This window comes from Oryctolagus cuniculus, chromosome 10 (assembly GCF_964237555.1).
Source record: "Oryctolagus cuniculus chromosome 10, mOryCun1.1, whole genome shotgun sequence".
Classification (NCBI taxonomy): domain Eukaryota; kingdom Metazoa; phylum Chordata; class Mammalia; order Lagomorpha; family Leporidae; genus Oryctolagus; species Oryctolagus cuniculus.
Window position 1 is genome coordinate 56455510 of NC_091441.1, and position 14097 is coordinate 56469606.

General features: G+C 42.5%; 1 non-coding gene across 1 annotated transcript; it reads left to right on the forward strand.

The window, feature by feature from the left end:
* The first annotated feature begins 12168 nt into the window (after window positions 1-12168).
* Window positions 12169-12272, forward strand: LOC127492540 (U6 spliceosomal RNA). Its single transcript, XR_007922050.2, has one exon. It is a non-coding gene; the product is annotated as a U6 spliceosomal RNA (small nuclear RNA).
* The last annotated feature ends 1825 nt before the right edge of the window (window positions 12273-14097 follow it).

Sequence of the window (14097 nt, forward strand, 5' to 3'; positions counted from 1 at the left end):
TCCAGTCAATTGAGGGCAGTATATTCAGTCTCCACAGAGCCTCTTCAGGTGGCATTTATGCGCTTTGATTTGTCTTTGCTTAATCCTTTTTTCAAGAGTTATTGTGGTGCATCTTCTCCATATGGTCAGAGCTCCTGCTGGCTGCTATTTGGGAAAATTATTACATGTGTGGTAAGACTGTTTTCAAATAAAAATTAGTGACAACAAAAAGTTTTAAGCCATAAACCTTAACATTATAAAAGAACATATATATCCTCAAAGTAATAATATAGAGATATAAGGGAAAAAAGTAAAATAGTTTTTTAACCATTACCAAAGGGATGTCCAAATAAGGTTTAAAACTGGCTAGTGATTGAGTCTGACCCAAAGTTCAATAGCACACAATGACAGTCATTTCTCAGTATCCAGGACCTCCGTGAGGATGCTCAAATCCCTTATATGAAGAGGTGTGATATTTGCATTTAGCCTACATGCATCCTCCTGTATACTTTTTAAAAAAGATTTATTTATTTTATTTGAAAGTCAGAGTTACACAGAAAAAGGAGAGGCAGAGAGAGAGAGGTCTTCCATCTACGGGTTCACTCCCCAATTGGCCGCAATGGCCGGAGCTGCGCCGATCTGAAACCAAGAGCCAGGAGTTCTTCTGGGTCTCCCATCCGGGTGCAGGGGCCCAAGGACCTGGGCCATCTTCTACTGCTTTCCCAGGCCATAGCAGAGAGCTGGATTGGAAGAGGAGCAGCTGGGACTAGAACTGGCACCCATATGGGATGCTGGCACTTCAAGGCCAGGGCTTTAACCCGCTGTGCCACAGCGCCAGCCCCACCTGTATACTTAAAATCTAGATCACTTATAATACCTAATACAGGGGCCAGCGCTGGCTGTGGTGTAGCGGTTAAAGCCACCGCCTGCAGTGCCAACATCCCATGTGGGTGTCGGTTCAAGACCCGGCATCTCCACTTCTGATCCAGCTCTCTGCTATGGCCTGGGAAAGCAGTAGAGAATGGCCCAAATCCTTGGGCCCCTGCACCCATGTGGGAGATCCAGAAGAAGCTCTTGGCTCCTGGCTTCAGAATGGCACAGCTCCAGCCATAGTGGCCAATCGGGGAGTGAACCAGCAATGGAAGGTCTCTCTCTCTCTCTCTCCCCCTCTCTCTCTCTCCCTTTCTTCTCTCTGTGTAACTTTTCAAATAAATAAATAAATCTTAAAAAAAATACCTAATACAATGTGCATGCTAGGTAAATGGCCATTATGCTGTCCTGGTTATAGAATAATGACAAAAAAAATCTGTATATGTTCAGTATAGATGCAATTTTTTTAGAATATTTTTGGTCCACATTTTATTTAATCTATGGATATGGAATGTGTGGCTATGGATGGCCACTCTAAGATTTTTTAAAAGTAACATTCATGAGAGATAATTTGTTCTCTTTTTTAAACAAAATATATGTTCTACAATTACTGAACAATTACATTTTGGCCAAACATTATTGGGAAACAGAAGACTGAAAGAGAAAATAGATAAGAAGTCTATATCATGAAAGGAGAAACATTGATTACAAATAAAGAAATATGAAATTAGAAGGCAGAGATTGATTAAAGAAGAGAATAAATGAAAAATTTGATCAGTTTTCGCTAAACTTTAATTTTGGAGGAGGAATGGTGAGATCAGGGTGTTGGAAAGGAGGGGAGGATTCCCTAACCCTCCATATCAAAGAGAAACCAGGATTTGTAGCCCAGAGCCTCAAATTCTCTTGGGACTCTATACAGACCAGCATCTGCCACCATAATTACAAAAGGTGTCATCTGACCAACTTCATGCTACAATGTTAGGCTAGTGGTGTGAAACAAAACAAAATTTTATTCTCTTTGCATCCTTTAAATAGGTGTTACTTCCCCTAATAGCACTGTTGTGCCTGCTCAGGGAGGAAGGGAAACCTAAATCCTCGCTCAACAAGTTTACTAATATTCCAGCTATTATTTTTAAATTTATAAAGTTTCCCCTTTAAAATTCTCTAACTTTTCAAAAGTTTTGTGGTTTTTTTTTCTTCTTACTTTTTTTTAAAATTTTTAATTTGCCCTCGCTAGAAGTGCCAAATGCCAATTAAAAGTTCTTTATATCTTGCTTTTGGAATGCATAATTTAAAAGTCTAAATTCAAGTTCTTTTATAATCAGAAAAAAATAATTTCCCTTTAATTTGCATGGTACTTAGTTTCCAAGTTTTTGTTTTGTTTTGTTTTAACTGAATATTGTAGGTTATTTCAGGACCAAAATACAGTGAGGAGAAGCAAAGATTTATTTGATGATCAAACTTGAGTTTAACATTTTTTCTGGAAGTAAAGTAATAATGGAAAATTATCTATGTGTATATTTCTGGCCATAATTTAATTGGACAATACAGTCAGTTCAGTGAAGTTTTCATCTGATATCCAACATTTCTTGAATTAGTGAAGCAAACCTTCTCGAGAATAAAAGAAAGTCGTGAATTAAATGATAACTATTGCTAGTTACACTTTTTTTTTTTAAGATAATAGCTACAGCCACGATCTGACTTGATTCTCAATCAGGATAGCACCTCTGTGGGCTCTGACAGATGATTCACTTTCTTCCTTGTGGTCATGTGTCCCTTAGCATTTAGTCTGAGGTGCTGCTCCTAAGGCAGGTCCATCAGCCTGAACACTCAATGTTTTCCCCGGTAGTCTGAGCAGAGGACAAACAGCACTTGGGGGTTGTGGAGGTTCACTGGGAGCTACAGGACTCTTACTTAGTACACAGAGGAAAGTCGAATGCCCTAGAAGATCGCAACATTCATATCAACTACTGTGGGCACAGCAGAGAGATAATATAGAGATGTTATGTATAGAATAAAGATACAGCATGGACTTTTTTCATTACTAAAAGAGGCATCTAATTTTATCAAGTTAATCATTAAATGTTTATTTTTATTTATTTGAAAGGCAGAGAGAAAAAGATCTTTTGAACTTTTTTTTTTTAAGTAAAACTTTTGGTTCTAAATTGTCAGCTAGGTATGAATTTTACAAACGTTACTTGTGTTAGCTGTAACAGTGCAGCTGGGTGGCAGTGTTGCACACAGCCAGAACTGACAGTAGTGTGGTGGAACCTACGGCCCTCTCCAAGGCCACAACTCTTGCAACCTATACAGCTGTAAGCCCATGCACCTCCTTGTGCTTGTGGACTGATCTGGTGTTCCGCCGGCTATCAGAATTTCTTCTGATAGCCTTATGGAGTGTAACAATGAAGATAACCTCAAGGAATTTGTACATGGAATCGTCCCCAATCCAGTAAGAATTCAGAACTCTCAGAGCTCTTTGGTGATATCCCATTTGTAACTCCGGCAACAGACAGAAGGCTTTGTGGCAAGCATTAGCTGGTTGGACACCAAGGTGGACAGACTTTCCATAAGTTGCACACTTAGGAAATGGGTGTTTGTGACCACCAAAGCCCACACAAATCTCATATGTTACAGCCTTGCTTGGCTTTGTAGCCCAGTCTGTGTGCTGCGTCAGCTGGGAGGCAGGGAGCCCTGTGGAACACAGAGGGCTTGTGGTCTGCTGTCTCAGGCCTCAGAAGAAAGCACATCACAGGCGACCGTGGCTTTCTCCACAGCTTCTGGATTTACCTGCATGCACCCATTCTGGTTAACCTGATGGCTGCTAGTGGACAAAAGGTAAGGATACAATTTTAAAGAGACTCTAACAAAGTACTTTCTAAAATTGTCTCCTTGGCTCAGATCCATGTCTTCCATGTTTGATTGCATTTTAGATTAATTTATTGAAAATGTCAAAGGTTTAAACTCTTCAAAATGCTTGAGGCTTATACTTCATTTAAAAAAAGATTTATTTATTTATCTGAAAGTCAAAAGTTACAGAGAGAGAGAGAGAGAGGTATTCCATCCTCTGGCTTACTTCCCAGGTGGCCTCAGGAGCTTCTTCCAGGTCTCCCATGTGGGTGGCAGCAGCCCAAACACTTGGGCCATCCTCCAGTGCTTTTCCCGGGGCCATTATCAGGGAGCTGGATCTGAAGTGGAGCAGCCAGGACACAAACCACTGCCCATATGGGATGCTGGAATCACAGGCGGTGGCTTACCTAACTATGCCAATCCTTTGTAAGTTATTCTTTTTTAAAAAGATTTATTTATTTATTTGAAAGTCAGAGTTACACACAGAGAGAAGGACAGGCAGAGAGAGAGAGGTCTTCCACCTGCTGATTCACTCCCCAATTGGCTGCAATGGCTGGAGCTGGCCGATCCGAAGCCAGGAGCCAGGAGCCAGGAGCCAAAAGCCAGCAGCCAAGAGCCCGGAGCCAGAAGCCAGGAGCCAGGAGCTTCTTCCGGATCTCCTATGTGCATGCAGGGGCCCAAGGACTTGGGCCATCTTCTACTGCTTTCCCAGGCCATAGCAGGGAGCTGGATCGGAAGAGGAACAGCTGGGTCTCAAACCGGCACCCATATGGGATGCCTGCTCTGCAGGTGGCAGCTTTACCCACTACACCACAGCACCGGCCCCATAAGTTATTCTTATGAGCATCAATTTGAGAATATTTTGAGGAAGGAAATAAAAGGAAGTATTAAAGTGACTAAAAGCAAACAAATATACTTTAAGTCCTGAAAATATGAAGTTTGAGTCACTGCACTGTCACCACAAAGTAATGCCTACTAGGTAGAGCTGAAGTGAAGACTAAAAACAGTAAGTTAAATGGGAAACACGGAAAGTGCCCAGTTCAGCCACTGATGCATTCAATAAACAAAATAATTATCTGTTCAATACATGCAACCACTATTATTTAAAACATATTTAATGAGAGAAGAAATATCTAAGACATGATTCCTATTTATAATATAAGCCACCCTGAGTTGTACAGTTATTCCCTACTTCATCTCTCTTTATCCAATCTTGGACAAGTATTTTTGGAATCAGGGTAAAAAGAGTGTTTTTTTTTTTGGTAGTTTTATAAAAATAAAGAAAACATATGGGTTTTAATTTGGAGGCAAAAAGTTCTATGTATTATAATTGGTACCTCAATATTATTTTCAGATAGTTATGTGTTTAATGTCCCTTCTCTGTGCTAAACAGAGGAGGAAAGAACATATTGAATCAAAGAATGTGATCAAAAATTTCCTGGGAGACCAGGAAAATTAGAGCTATTTGGAACACTTCATTCCAATTTCTTAAAATACGAATCTCAGTTTCTCCATTAGATCAGGTGATGAAACAAATAATGTTTAGTCTCAGGCTAGGAGCTGATATGCTGGATGGAGCCAAAAATAAATTTTCACAAAAATTTGATACATTGTACCCAGTGAATCTAGGGGGAGAAATTACCCCTCTTTAAGGAAAGGAATAAAGTCTAATCCTGTACCTAAATCACATTGGAAGCAGAGACTTATCAAATAAACGTTCTCCAACAAGACAAATTTCAAAGAGGCTAGGCTGATTAAAATAAAAAGATGAAATTTTCAATTATTTGCAGAAGCTGTAATTCACAGTTATCAAGAGGCATTGCCAGTCCAAGAGAAATCCTTGTAAGACTCGGTGTTCTTTTGCTAACATAAATAGCCCCACTTTGGCAGTTCTGATCATTTAGAATCCAACAAAGAAAAGAACACTGTCAGTACCATCTGCTGTAATAGACAGTAATTCTCTTGTCTTGAAGCACTAGGACTGAGACTGGTTAAATTCCTGGGATTAGCCACCTAAAGCATTTCATAGTTCTTTTCAGTATTGGATGAGTTCCAATTTCAGAGGAGTTTCTACCTATGATTCTTATTCTATGTAGAATAAGTTTAAAATGGAATTGGTCTCTTTTTAATCCCATAGGGTTGAGTGTTCCCAGTGGGCAGACAGAGTAAGAAGGTTCTCCCAGGGGCCGGCACTGTGGCGCAATAGGTTAATCCTCTGCCTGCAGCACCGGCATTCCATATGGGCACCGGTTCTAGTCTTGGCTGCTTCTCTTCTGAACCAGCTCTCTGCTATGGCCTGGGAAAGCAGTGGTAAATGGCCCAAGCACTTGGGCCCCTGCACCCACGTGGGAGACCTGGAAGAAGCTCCTGTTACCTGGCTTCGGATCAGCCCAGCTCCAGCCATTGAGGCCATTTGGGGAGTGAACCAGCAGATGGAAGACCTATCTCTCTGTCTCTCCATCTGTCTATAACTCTACCTCTCAAATTAAAAATAAATAAATAAATAAAAAGAAAGCTCTCGTAGGGCAGCTCTCATGGGGCAGGCATTTCGGCCCAGCACTCAGAATGCTGCTTACAACTCCTGCATCCCATAATGGAGTGCTGGGGTTTGAGTCTCACTTTTGTATCCAATCCAGCTTCTTTCTTGTGCACATCCTGGAAGGCAGCAGATGATGATGGCCCATGTACTTGAATTCCTGCCACCTTTGTAGAAGACCTAGATGGAGTCTGGCTCCTGGCTTTAACCTGGTCCAGTCCTGGCCATTGGGCATTTGGAGAGTAAATCAATGGATGATAGCTCTCTCTCTCTCTCTCTCTCTCTCTCTCTCTCTCTCTCTCCCTGTCACTCTGCCTTTCAAATACATGAAAATGAATAAATAAATAAAATTTTAAACAAAGAAGGCTCTTGTGGCAGGAGGCGAGAGACAGTGGCTTGGAGGAGGTGGATGGCTGTGGAGACAGAGAATAGTAGACAGAGTAGACACATAATCTGGCAGAAGAACCAATAATTATTGATAATGTTTTGGGTGTAGAAGAGGAAAGAAAAGGAAAATGCAAGGATGACCACAAAGCTATAAGCTAAAATAATTGTTTTTTAAAAGTTGTATTTATTTATTTATTTTATTTTATTTTTGAAAGACAGAGACACACACAAAGAGAGAGACAGATCTCTTTGATTCACTCCCCAAATGCTCACAACAGCTGCGACTGGGCTAGGAGCCAGGAACTCCATCCAGATCTCCCATGTGGTGGCAGGGACACAATGACATTTTATTTGTTTGTTTATTTTTATTTTTTATTTATTTGAAAGGCAGAGAAGGAGTGAGAGCTAGAGAGACAGACAGACATCTGCTGGTTTACTCCCCAGATGCTTGTGAGAACCAGGACAGAGCCCAGGACAAAGCCAAGAACTCAGGCTGAGTTTCTCATGTGTATGGAAGAAACCCAAGCACTAGTCATCAGCTCCTGCCTCACATGGTGTAAATTGGCAGGAAGCGGGAATTGGGAGCAGAGCTGGGACTTGAACCCAGGTACTCTGATAACAGGACGTAGGCATCCTAAGTGGCATCTTAACCACTTAGCCAAATGCCTGACCCTAGACTAGAATAATTAGATGGGAATGGAAGCCACTTACCAAATTGGTAAATTTGGAGATTGTTAGGTTTGAGAAGGAAAATAAAATTTAATCAGTTTTTTCATGTCTGAAAAATAAAAAAAAAAAACATTTGTTTTGTTTGTTAGCTTTTAAATGAAAGCATTTTCAAACCTTTGCCTTTGGAAAGATGTTGTAAATATTTTCCCTTGGGATAGTATCATTTTGGGGGCTGGCATTGTAGCACAGCTGATTACACTGTCCCCTGCAGCCAGTTCAAATACCAGCTGCTCTGCTTCCAACCCAGCTCCCTGCTACCGTGCCTGGGAAGGCAGCGGAAGATGGCCCAAGTTCTTGGGTCCCTGCCACTCATCTGGGAGACCTAGCTGGAGTTCCTGGCTCCTAGCTTTGGCCTGGGCTAGCCCCAGCTGTAGCAGCCATTTGGAACACAAACCAGTGGACGGAAGACTTCTTTGTCTTTCCTTCTCTCTCTGACACTCTACCTTTCAAATAAATAAAATTAAAATCTTTTTAAAAAAAAAGAAAAGAAACTATCAACTCCCAACTTGACTCTCACTGGGATTAAACATGACAATAGGTCTGATCTGATTTCATCATCAAAAAAAAAATCATCTATTATTTTTCACTTTATGTTTCTGTGTGGGAGCAAACTGTTGAAATCCTTACTTAATGTATACTAAGCTGATCTTCTGTATATTAAGATAATCGAAAATGAATCTTGATGTGAATGGAAGGGGAGAGGGAGTGGGAAAGGGGAGGGTTGTGGGTGGGAGGGACGGTATGGGGGGGAAGCCATAGTAATCCATTATTCGTACTTTGGAAACGTATGTTCATTAAATAAAAGTTAAAAAAAAATTAAGTAAAAAAAAGTAAAAAAAAAAAAGAAGTACAAAAAAAAAAAAAGAAACTTGTATTTGTTGACTATGTTCCAACTCCAAAATTCTTTTTAATAGGAGAACATAAAAAAAAAAAAAAACAGTGTCAGTAGAGAATTGGTTAGATACAACTGAATTTCACACAATGGAATATTGGCTAGCCACTCAAGAGGAGGAAGTAGAGCTACATATTTAGTATAACAGATATTCAGTGAAAAAAAAGCAGTATGGAGTTAAATATTATTCTGGCAATTGTCAAGCAATAAAAAAGAATTCTTTCCAAAAAAAAAAATTTTTTTCAAAGAGTATTGTTTTGGTGTATTCTTCAGATCTCTTTCAAACTATTTAACACTTTATTCTATAGATAATGGATTGTTTACTACTCATTCTTATTGCAAAAGGTAACAGTTTATCTTCTATGAAGATAAGAAAAAGTTTTTTTTTAAAAAAAAAAGAATTAATTAGTTATTTGAAAGGCAGAGATACAGGGAGGCAAAGGCAGAGAGAGAGAGGTCTTCCATCCACTCCCCAAATGGCTGCAATGGCTGGAGCTGAGCTGATCTGAAGCCAGGAGCCAGGAGCTTCTTCCAGGTCTCCCACATGGGTGCAGGGGCCCAGGACTTGGGTCACCTTCTGCTGCTTTCCCAGGCCATAGCAGAGAGCTGGGTCAGAAGTGGATCAGCAGGCATTTGAACCAGCACCCATATGGGATGCTGGCACTGTAGGCAGCAGCTTTATCTGCTACGCCACAGTGCTGGTCCCAGAAAAAGTTTTACGAGACAATTTTTAGGACTTTCTCCATGTTCCATAATGTTTCAAAAAATATACTCACGGCCGGCGCTGCGGCTCACTAGGCTAATCCTCCACCTGCGGCACCGGCACACCGGGTTCTAGTCCCAGGCGGGGCGCTGCATTCTGTCCTGGTTGCCCCTCTTCCAGGCCAGCTCTCTGCTGTGACCTGGGAGTGCAGTGGAGGATGGCCCAGGTCCTTGGGCCCTGCACCTGCATGGGAGACCAGGAGAAGCACCTGGCTCCTGGCTTCGGATCAGCGCGGTGCGCCAGCCGCAGCGGCCATTGGAGGGTGAACCAACAGTAAAGGAAGACCTTTCTCTCTGTCTCTCTCTCTCTCTCACTGTCCACTCTGCCTGTCAAAATATATATATATATATATGTATATACTCACATGCTTTTTAAAAAATGTGAGTCAAACAGCAAGTTTAAGGGAGATAGAGATAGACCTCTGTTCTGCTGTTTCACTCTCCCAATACCTGTGACTGTTGGGACTGGTCCAGGCTGAAGCCAGAAGCTGAGAACTCAATCCTGGTATTGCCCATGGTTCATAGGAAGCCCCTACCCGAGCCATCACCTGCTTCTTCCCAGAGTCTGCATTAGCAAGAAGCTGGAATCAGCAGCCAAAGCTGAGATTCCAACTATGCACAGCAATATGGGATGCAGGCATACTAACCAGCAGCTTAATGCTGTAACACACACCTACCACTAGATAATTTATTTTTATTTTTATTTTTTTGATAGGCAGAGTGGACAGTGAGAGAGAGAGACAGAGAAAGGTCTTCCTTTTCCATTGGTTCACCCCTCAAGTGGCTGCTACGGCTGGCGCGTTGTGCTGATCTGAAGCCAGGAGCCAGGTGCTTCTCCTGGTCTCCCATGTGGATGCAGGGCCCAGGCACCTGGGCCATCCTCCACTGCCCTCCCTGGCCACAGCAGAGAGCTGGACTGGAAGAGGAGCAACTGGGACAGAATCTTGCGCCCCAACCGGGACTAGAACCCGGTGTGCCGACGCTGCAGGCGGAGGATTAGCCTACTGAGCCGTGGAGCCAGCCCACTAGATAATTTTTAAAATCAGTGTATTTGTTTTGATCATCTATAAATACTAGCTGGGGTGACAGTGCCAAGCTAAATTATATAGTAGAATAGTTAAAGTTTGGGATTTAATAATTCCTGTTAAATCTACGTGGGCATAAAAACTTAGTTTCTTAAAAAAAAAAAAAAAAAACAAAAAAAAAACACTCCAACATTTAGCCAGAAAAAAAAAAATCTTTTTAAACTGAGTTTGAGGTTAGAATTAGTGGCAAGTCATTTGCTCAAACAGAGATAGGAGTGACACCTAGTGGTCATTAGGAGAATCGGTAACTTTCACTACCATTTTTATCAATTTACCCTACCTTTAAAAGACTGAACGTGGTCTATGTAGTAGGTTAAGACTCTGCTTGCAGTGCCTGCTTTCCATATGTGCTCCAGTTTGAGTCCTGGCTGCTCCACTTTGATGCAGCTCTCTATAAGTGTTCCTGGGAGGGTAGCAGAGGATGACCCCAGTACTTGGGCCCCTGTACCCACATGGGAGACCCAGATGAAACTCCTGGCTCTGGCCTCTGCCTGGCCCAGCCCCAGTTGTTGTGGCTATCTGGGGAGTGAACCAATGGAAGAAAGATATTTATCTCTTTCTCTCTGTATTTCTGCCTTTCAAATAAATAAATCTTTTTTTTTTTTTAAGATTGAATGCAATCTAAAAGCAAATGGGATGAAGACAAATAAAAAAGATCAGGTGGTAACCACACAGTATCTACAGTATCTTAGATCTCAGAGAGGGGCTTCTGGCCTGGATTCAGAAATTAAGGAGCAGAATCCTATAGCAGCTACCTTCAGAGCTAATACATGAGGAGGAAAAGTCACAAATGGCAAGGGCATTGTTGTCAAAAGAGACAGCAGCAGAATCAGGCAGGCAGTCAAGAAACATTGTGATATTGTGGGGCAAGTTTCAAAAAAAAGTGATAGAAAGGGGGAGAGCAGGGTGGGGAGAACAGATCTTTCATCTGCTGCCTCACTCCCCAAACACCCACAATAGCCAGGGCTGGGTGAGCCAAAGTCATGAATCCAGAATTCCATATGAGTCTTCCACATTGGTGGCAGGGACCAAGCACTTGGACCATCACTCACTGCCTTCCAAGGCACTTTAGAGGAAACTGGATTGGAAGCAATACCTTTGGAACTCTGATATGGGATGCAGATTACCCAAGTGTTGGCTTAACCTGCTGTGCCACAACACCTGCCCCATAGGATAAATTAAACTGCCAAAGCGTATATTGTAGGGAACAATGAGTGGAGGGGCCAGTGTTGTGGAGTAGGAGGCTAAGCCTCTGTCTACGGTGCTAACATCCTATATGGGCGCCTGTTTGAGTCCTGGCTTCTCCACTTCTGATCCAGTTCTCTTCTATGGTCTGGGAAAGCAGTGGAAGGTGGCCCAAGTGCTTGGACCCCTGCACCTATGTGGGAAGACCCGGAGGAAGCTCCTGGCTCCTGGCTTTGGATGGGCTCAGCCCTTGCCGTTGTGGCCATTTGGGAAGTGAATCAGTGGATGGAAGACTTCTCTCTGTCTCTCCCTCTCTGTCTGTAACTCTGCTTCTCAAATCAATAAATGAAACCTTAAAAAAAAAAATACAATGAGTGGAAGGGAAGATGGAGGGGGAGGCAAAGTGGAGAGAGATCAAGGAGAATTTGTACTTTTGTGTGATGTCTCTTGACTTTTGCCAAGAATAGTAGACAATGGTAGTGGTAGAGACAAGAGGATGGATTTAATAAATAGCAGAGACAAAACCACTACTTTGACTGGATGCCCAAATGTCAACTTCTCTTAGAGTTCAGATAGATCATATTTCATCCACTGATATTTTTAAATTATGAGGAAAAAAGGTAAGGTAGTGGGAAGGTGATTAATTCCACTTTGACAAGTTAACATGGGGTGCTGGGAAATAGTAATGTACAGATGCTGGAAGGCAATTGAATATCTAGTTCTGGAAACTTTGAAGAAGATACAAGCTTACTTGCACCTGTATAGAGTGGTTGCTGAAACAACAAATGGAGAACTTCTCTCCTTCTCTGCCTCTTAAATCAAATAAAAATACATTTTTAAATAATAAAATTCATGTTTATCACTAAAGTATTGAATTTTAAAATATATTTTTGGTGCTCACTTTGCCAGCACATATACTAAACTTAGAATGATACATAGGTTAGCTTGACCCCTGTGAAAGAATGATGTGCAAATCTGTGAAGCACTCTATGTTTTAAATGTTTTTTAAAACATATTTTTAACACTTTTGTGCATGTGTGTGTGAAAGAGAAGGGGGGGGCAGAGCCCGCTCCCATCCTCTGATTCAGTCCCCAAATGCCTGTACCAGTTGAAGTTGGACCACATCAAAGCCCGTAGCAGAAACTCGAGTCATGTTGCCATGTGGTTGCAGAGATTCATCTATTGAGCCATTACCTGTTGCCTCTCAGAGTCTGCATTGGCAGGAAGCTGGAATAAGGAGCTAGAGCTCGGAATTGAATCCAGGTACTCTGATATGGGAAAAAGACATCCAAAGAGGCATCTTAACTGCTAGGCCACATACCCACCTCAAAGTATATTTTTGGCCGGCGCCGTGGCTCACTAGGCTAATCCTCCGCCTTGCGGCGCCAGCACACCGGGTTCTAGTCTCGGTCGGGGCGCTGGATTCTGTCCCGGTTGCTCCTATTCCAGGCCAGCTCTCTGCTGTGGCCCGGGAGTGCAGTGGAGGATGGCCCAAGTGCTTGGGCCCCGCACCCCATGGGAGACCAGGAAAAGCACCTGGTTCCTGCCATCGGATCAGCACGGTGCGCTGGCCGCAGCGCGCTGGCCGTGGTGGCCATTGGAGGGTGAACCAACGGCAAAAGGAAGACCTTTCTCTCTGTCTCTCTCACTGTCCACTCTGCCTGTCAAAAAAAATAAAAAATAAAAAATAAAAGTATATTTTTATTGTATATTATATTAGAGTTTATGTCTTTCTGTAGACCATCAACTATTTGAAGTATCATTGTCTTATTTACTTTGATGTTATATATCATGCATAATTATGTTACATATCATACATAATAGTTCTTTTTTTTTTTTTTTCACAGGCAGAGTGGACAGGGAGAGAGAGACAGAGAGAAAGGTCTTCCTTTGCCGTTGGTTCACCCTCCAATGGCCGTCGGGCCGGAGCTCTGCGGCTGGCATACCACACTGATCCAAAGGCAGGAGCCAGGTACTTATCCTGGTCTCCCATGCGGGTGCAGGGCCCAAGCACTTGGGCCATCTTCCACTGCCTTCCCTGGCCACAGCAGAGAGCTGGCCTGGAAGAGGGGCAACTGGGACAGAATCCGGTGCCCCGACCGGGACTAGAACCCAGTGTAGGCAGAGGATTAGCCTATTGAGCCGCGATGCCGACCCATAATAGTTCTTTAGTAAATAGTTCTTTAGTAAATGTGTGTATGTATGTGTGAGAGTGTGAGTGTGTGAGAAAAGGGAGACATTGAGACAGAAGCTGGGAAATCTGACACCAGTCAGATATAAGAGCTGAGGTCTGGGGCCGGCACTGTGGCATAGAGGGTAAAGCTGCTGCTGGGTGCTGGTTTGGGTCCCAACAGCTCCACCTCCAATCCAGCTCTCTGCTATGGCCTGGGGAAGCAGTAGAAGATGGCCCAAGTCCTTGGGCCCCTGCACCTGCGTGGGAGACCTGGAAGAAGCTCCTGGCTCCTGGCTTCAGATCAGCGCAGCTCCAGCTGTTGCGGCCATTTGGGTGGTGAACCAGAGGATGGAAGACCTCTTTCTCTCTGTCTCTTCCTCTGTCTCTCTGTAACTCTACCTTTCAAATAAATGAATAAATCTTTTTAAAAAAGAAGAGAGCTGAGGTCTGGATTAGAGAAGATGCAGAATCCTTTGCTATGCTTTCTTGGAAACCGATCTGAGCCCAGTAAGAATAAGAAATGTGTATTAAATCATAAATATCATGTGCTTATATAACTTTGGATGAAAATAATCAGAGATATCCAGTGATTTTGATATCTTTTGTTGCCATAAATAATAAAAATACTTCTTTGAATAGAAAAACATTG